Source organism: Puntigrus tetrazona, chromosome 14 (genome assembly GCF_018831695.1).
Source record: "Puntigrus tetrazona isolate hp1 chromosome 14, ASM1883169v1, whole genome shotgun sequence".
In the NCBI taxonomy this organism is placed as follows: Eukaryota; Metazoa; Chordata; class Actinopteri; order Cypriniformes; family Cyprinidae; genus Puntigrus; species Puntigrus tetrazona.
The window spans coordinates 23,186,599-23,194,221 of NC_056712.1; the positions used below are offsets into that span (position 1 = coordinate 23,186,599).

General features: G+C 37.0%; 1 long non-coding RNA gene across 1 annotated transcript; it reads right to left on the reverse strand.

Moving 5' to 3' along the window:
* Positions 1-6,156: 6,156 nt before the first annotated feature.
* LOC122358097 lies at positions 6,157-6,654 on the reverse strand. Its single transcript, XR_006252574.1, has 2 exons — positions 6,603-6,654; positions 6,157-6,465 (listed from the first exon to the last, which is right to left on the reverse strand). It is a non-coding gene; the product is annotated as an uncharacterized LOC122358097 (long non-coding RNA).
* Positions 6,655-7,623: the final 969 nt, after the last annotated feature.

A 7,623-nucleotide genomic window follows, 5' to 3' on the forward strand; every position in this document is an offset into this window, starting at 1 on the left:
AATCGAGCTAGAGCGAATCTTTTCACTTTAATTCTTCTGTTCTCCTTTCTTTTAAAACATTTAAATATTTAACAGTTTGAAAGTGGCGTGTCCTACAGCATTTCACCATCTTGATATTTGTGCTAACATCGAGAAATACTGGTAATGTACCTCCATTTAATATTTTTTGCTCAATGTTCTGTCACTATAAGAAAACGACTAATAAATCTCTAACTTATTGCTGTTTGGAGGGATATGACCTCAATCCCAGGTCCATATGAAATGAAAAGCAGGTGAAATTATTGATTTCTTTTTCACAAGACAGACTATGCTTTTTTAATGTGAGCAAGCAGAATTGGTCTGTCACTTCTGGTCATAAACACAGAGAATTGGCTGTAGGTTTATGAGGTTATATACAGAAAATGGATCTCATTCACTCACTTCTTAACTTCAAATGAGGTCACAAGCTGCGCTGCGGTGCAAACCGGGGCAGATGCCACCAGAACTGCTGGGCTCGCAATGTCATGTGACCCAGTTCATGCAACATATGAATATAATCAACCACTTCACTTATTTCTAAAACACGCCACAGCACAATCATTTCAAAGCAAAGGCAGCTTGATCAAATCTAATAGGTCTAGAGAACCCAGCAAAAATTGATGGAGTCGAGCAATACTAATGTATGCCGTGCTAAAATTACGCTTGATAAACAGCGCACATGCAAGCCTGTCAAGACTCTGGTGGCCCATATGCTGTCTGCAGTGCCTGAACAGTGCTGCTGGGTATGCATTAGATGCAGGGTTGTCATTTTGGATTCTCGAAGCATGAGAAAGCCACAGATGTTCTTTGCATGACATGTGCGAAAAGGAGAGACAGACATGACTGGGCAGGCAGGATAGACGACACATCAACAGCATGTCAATCACCAGACACTTCTTTATCTTTGCTGTTCCAAAGAAGCATCATAGAAATTACATACAAATTAAGGTCATCAATCAATCCAATTACTTTACTTGGCGCTGAAAAGGTGCTGAGACAGTTATTTATTTATTATATCTGTCAGATAACTGCTATTTGTGCAATTATTTAATGCCCTAATAGCATGTCTTAAAACAGGTGGATATTTGCACCGATCTTAGTAAATTGCGCTGATTATGATTATAGAAATGATCTGATGTATGTGAGCACTGTTAAATCCCTCGCTGAAATCAGTCAATAGAATCACAATTCAAATAGGTTATTCTGAACTTTCTATTCAAAGAATTCAGATTTTTAAAGAAAAAATGTTAAGAAATAAAGAAAAAAAAACATTTTATTCAGCAAGGATGCATTACATTGATGGCATTAAAGAAATAAATAAAGAAATGCAATAATCGATATTTATAATGATACAAAAAATAAATAAATAAATAAATAATCGCAACCCAGACAAGTTTTGAACTTACTATTCAAAAGAATGCTAAAAAAAAAAATAATAATAAGGTTAACACAAAAATGTGAGGCATATTATAATGATTTATGAAGGATCATGTGACAACCATGAAAATTCAGCTTTGTAATGACGAAATAAATAAAAAAACATATTAAAATAGAAAACCATTTTCTTACATTTAATTTATTTATATTACATTTACTGTAAGTTATTTTCTGAATAAGTTGTGATTTGTATAGAAGAGCCTTTTTAAACTAAATAAAAGAAATACAACAATATAACAACAATAATTATTTGTACGAACTAATGCATTAAATTAACAACAATCAATTATTTCTAAATAATATGGATCTAAATAATATACATACATTTATCATAAATAGACAAAAGGCCTGCTGGCTCTGCTGTATATGTAACAAAACTCTGAATAAAACTAAAACAATGTGAGCCTAAGAGTATACAATTATTAGCTAATTTATTGTTTTGCTCAAACTCTATAAAATGGCTTCCTGGTTTATTATCTTTTAAAGGGAGGGGAATGCCATCCAAGGAATCTGTGTTCTATTAACATAATGGGGACCCATTAGTCTGTAATTAGGACCTAAATGAAGAATAGGCAGGCAGGCCAGGCAATGCTTAATTTGCTTCAGACTGGAACAAGCCTGGGCTGAGCCTGTGCCCCTAAATGATTAATTGGTAACTATCCATCAAGCTTTTTGTGGGCTTTAGATAACCTACAATACGGTTTTCCTTGACCACCCCTGTGATTGAACAAGTGGACAGAGGTAAGGGAGAAGCTCAACAACCCTATCGATACAGCTGAGAGCACATCACTCCTTAATCATCTGGACCGGCAGGCCGAAGTAGATGATGTCAGAGGAAGCAGGAGAATTGAGGGCCCATTGATTATTCAGTCAATGCACTTTTCGATCAAATTGTGAACCACGGGAATAATTAAAGCAGGAACACGGGACGTCCGCGAGTGAAGTGGGCTTGAATGGGAAAGTGGAGAACATGCTGTTGAATGTAAGCAGAGAAGTGCTGATATTTACATCCTCTAGAACAGCTTGAGACTTGGAGTTGTGTTTTCCCCCAAAATATTGAGAAACATTTACATGCACACTGACGCCTTGCTTGGCATATTCAGTATTCCTGTCCAAAAATTAATTTGAATCATCATAACCTATTGTGAATGAGGTGTCTGCTACTGAAATGTCAGAGCATGTAAATGAATTATTCAGAATCCTCCGCTTTAGATTTCATTATGGTGTCCTTAACGCTCCACAGCTGGTAAAATTACACATATGTGAAAGTTCAGTCTTCTCTCAACATCAGTAAAGTGCGTCACTGCACTCCCACCTGACTCAAAACAGCTGGGAGATTCACAAAGCCACTGGCATGAATTTCTAAAGATGTTTGCCTCTGCTGTGACTTGCATGTTTGTTGGATGGCTTGAGAACACCATACGTTATAATGCTGCTGGCATATTGCACGGTACTACAACAAAATAAATCACAAAGATCGTAGATAAAAGAGAATTTTGTGTTGCATGTGCATATACACACATACATATACATTGGGGCTGGCATGATACACGGATGTCGCGTTTGGCTGCACGCACTCGGTAGTGTAATGTTGGAACTGAGACGCACGGAGTTAGGGATTCAAATGTAAAAAAAAAAAAAAGCTTTGTTTACAGACGTATTCAAACAGGCAGGGTTAAACACCAGCAAAACAGTACAATCTAGGCAAGGCAACGACTATATCTGATAAAACAAGCAGGGGCAGGGAAGGAGGCAAACAGTCAAGCAACAAAGAAACAGTCTAAGGTCAAAACACAGATAAACTTGGAAAAACAAGGAAAACACAGAACAAGGAACTAACTAATGGCTAAGCAATAATCAGCCCCAAAGAACAGGTTAGAGCATCTTTGATACTAAACAAAAGGGGAACGCATTGATGAAACCAACCAATGAGCACAGGACACAATTCAAGCAATTCAATTCAAGCAATTCAATTCAAGCAATTCAAGGAACCAATCAATATGACACATGTTAAGGGTAGCACAAGACACGTGACATGAGGGAAACGGAGTCCAGACTAGGGGTGCATGAATAGTCGAATATTCAGTCTATAATTATTATTGAACAATAAACACTCTTTGAATTTTATTATGTATACTGGGATTCCAAATACTGAGAATCAATATAAATTCTAAGCAGTTATAACTAAATGCAGTGGGTGGCGCTAGGGACAGTGTTAATCACATTTGAGCACAGAATGTCGTCATCTTCCTGCCTCGCGAAGTTTGGAATTACTTTGATCAAAATGAAATTACTAAATGATCTGACAAAATGTAATTAATCATAATCATATGAATTAGCGAAACTGATTTATCATAAAATTACCACCACAATGAGAAATCTACATGAAACCCACATACAGTGGACTGAGGAAAGACAGCTGTCTGTCGCTGCATTCATGACTGGAGGTAAACACAGCTGTACTCCTGCTGAGCCGAGAATAGAGTTTATCTGATAGCAAAATGATCTTGAGACATATAGAAAGTTTCTTTGTGGGAGAGTGGGTTTAACACAAAGTGCTAAGATTTTTACTGTTTCACTATTATTAGAATGAGGAACAAACTTTACCCAAGCATGTGATATCATTGTTTCTTTTCAGAATTAATACTTGAAACAATGTAAACAGAATAAATATAGAGTCAGGCAAGTAGGTATAAATACATTCTGTACTGTAACTGGCACTGTCTGTCTAATTGTCCGTTTGCTCTGCTTGATCTTGAATACACACACACACACACACACACACACACACACACACACACACACACACATACACACACACACACACACACACACACAAACACACACATACATATATGTTTTCAACTAAATTAAAACTTTGCGATATAGAACATCGTTGTGTAATCATAAGTATTCAGTAATCATGACAAAAACTTACAATAATGTGTTTCTCTTTGAACCTCATTTAAATAAACTAATATTCAAATATTTATAATCCAGGCACCAATGGCAAGTGTCCTCGGTGGAGTGCCCTCTAATGGAGTTCACGGGACTGCAGCTGGTGACTGTGACAGGTACTGAGGTCATGGTTCGATACAATTTCAGCACAACAGGAAAAAAACAAATAAATATACTATTCTTGATTTCTTTTCATTCATTTGGAATGGATAATAGTAAAATACTAAATATTATATTACATTATAATGTTATATATGCGCTTACATGTATTTGATTTATTTAGTTCATTTAGTTTGATTTAGTTCAGAATCAGCACATGGTCACTTTTTTTTCAACTTGAATAGCATTCGCAGTTCTTCTGTTAGCTGTGGGTTAGCTGTGGGTGCCCCCTTCTGAATTGGGGAACTGCCTGCATTCCTTGTAAAGGCCTAAGCTTGTTCAGCTGTGTACTACGGAACGGAACACAGAAAGTGAAGTATACCTGGGCCTTGAGATCTAACCTAGATGTCTGTTCCATGACTGTTTGGTATGAATACATTTATCGTGCCACTAATATATATATATATATATATATATATATATATATATATATATATATATATATATATATATATATATATATATATATATATATATATGTCTGTTCCATGACTGTTTGGTATGAATACATTTATCGTGTTAACCCCTAATATATATATATATATATATATATATATATATATATATATATATATATATATATATATATATATATATATATTAATTTTAAAACAAAAATCATCCCACTTTTTTTCCAATTTATTTATTGGTTAAGTACTTACTGTAGTCACACTGCCTCAACAGACAAAATATTAAAAACAGAAACTGAATAAAGCTGTAACATTTTCCATACCTCTTTTGATCTCTTCATAAGGTTTCTTTCAAAGTCCTCAAGCATGTTTTCTCATGCTTTCATGGTAGACTGAGTTTACAGGCGTTGTTGAGCTGGTTTAAAAATTTCATAAAGGGAATACAAGAAAACAAAGAGAGTGGGGTTAAAACAGGATGCTTCCCACCCAGTCTAAGTTTAAAGTATATTTCTTTTGCAATTGGCAGGAAATGAAGCCTGTCTTTTATGTCTCTTGTGTTGCTATCCACGTCTCTAAAGTGCACATACAAAGAGTCTCTCCCCTGACACGAGAGTTAACACCAGCTCTGGAGCTACGTGTGTGTGTCCTGGTGTAACTGCACCCAGGTGGATTGGAAGTAAGCGCGTTCACTTCTGCCACTTTAAATTCTCTTTTGTATTGCCCTGCATTGCTGAAATATACATGGCCGACTGGTTAATGTGTGTGTGGCTGTCTCTGTGCATCGCTGTCACAACGCACTTCTTTCAGTGAGTTTTTCTCAAGGGATTTTGGTGAACTGGACCAACTAATACATACATTAAAGCAAATAATGTCCAAGCTGTCAAGCATGAAGTGTATATTTACATATTTTATGCATGCTATATAAAAACATCGACATACAAAGTTCTGGAAAATAACTCACCAATGGCAGATAACATGTTATGGAATGCGCCAACTGACATATTTTCACCCATTCGTGGCCCATGTCTTTAAAATATCCCACAATAATCCGGCACCAATAAGTCATATTTTCTCTCTCAAAATTATTATTATTATTTTATTTATTATTTATTTATTTATGTGGCCGGGCAAGTGAACTTGTACTAAATAAAAAAACACAAACACCGCCAGGACATCTAACAAATAAGGGTTCTTTTATTCTTGACTGAGCTTAAAAGGAAACTCAGCATTAAGGTCTAATTCAGGGTAAGACAAAGTAAAGAAAATAAAAATAAATAAATTTACAGAGACAACCAACTAATTAACGTCAGTGGTCTTAACTTTCCTGACGAGGTTTCACAGGATTACAGGCCCTTCAATTTTACCCGGTGCAAACAAGGTTACAAAAACGGAAAACGCAGGCGTACAAAACAAGCGGCGTACAAAACAACGGCGTACAAAACAACGGCGTACAAAACAACGGCAGTGGCCTATATGTGCTCTCCTGTTTAAACAAACAAAGAACAAAAGAACATAAACATACATATCCCATTTGCGTATATATAGCTTCTTATAAGCATATTAATCAGAAAATACACAAAATGATACAGACTTTGAGACGATTAAATAAGCAACACCTACTCCGACTGATTCCACGAAGCACACAGCAAAAGCTCACATGGTCATTAACACTGATCTCACATTTCGTTGCTCTCCCCTCTAACACAGTAAAGTATAAGAATTACTGCTCGGTAAACATATAATAACATACTTTACATTATTTAACATTTTATAGTAACTCACGCCGATCTCCATTAACGTGGTCCGAATTTCCTTCCCCACTGGCGATCTCTCACGCAATAAGGCAACTCCTTTGTGATCGTCAAATGAAACCATGTACCCACACATTCACGAGTAGATATAAACTGGGATTTATCTCCTTTTAACAGTTTTATCAACTATTTCTTTGTGCAACGCTTTAACTCGGTTCTCTGTCGGTCGACGTGCACTTCTCTCTCTCACGTCAGCGCGAACAGTTATTTTCTTAAAGGGGACAGCGCACATAACCACGTGATAGGAAATCAAAGGTGCATTGCCAGGGATATAAAATAAAATAACAGGTGAATTCTACCCGGTTACACTCTCCCTGCCTACAGTCAGCGTCCTCGATGACTGCACAATACAATTTATTCATCCACTAATCCTTGTAGTTTATTGGATGTATACAAGACCACCCCTGCTAACACTTGGGAAAGAACATCAGGAGTAAAGGACACTGCATTACAGGAGGATTTGGGTAGTCTATTTGGGTTACTATGAACACCAGCATTTGACCGCTGTGTTCTACGGGGCGTAGGATCGGGAGCATCCACTTGAGTATTCTCTGCCCTAGGCTTCCGGGGCACAGGAACTGGTCTAGTCAACACTACATCTGTAGGTGAATCAGTCCTTTCAGTATCAGGTTGAAGGCTATCTTGAGCAGCCCTCCTCTCGCCACTCACTGCTCCATCACATGTTTCCTGTGCTTCTTCCACTTCAGCCCCAGCACAATCAAATGGTGCCACACCCAGTTGCTGTGACTCCTCAGGCATTGGGTCCTTCTCAGGATATATGGTTTCTTCCACAAGCACACATTCGGCATCTAACGAAGGCATCTCGTCCA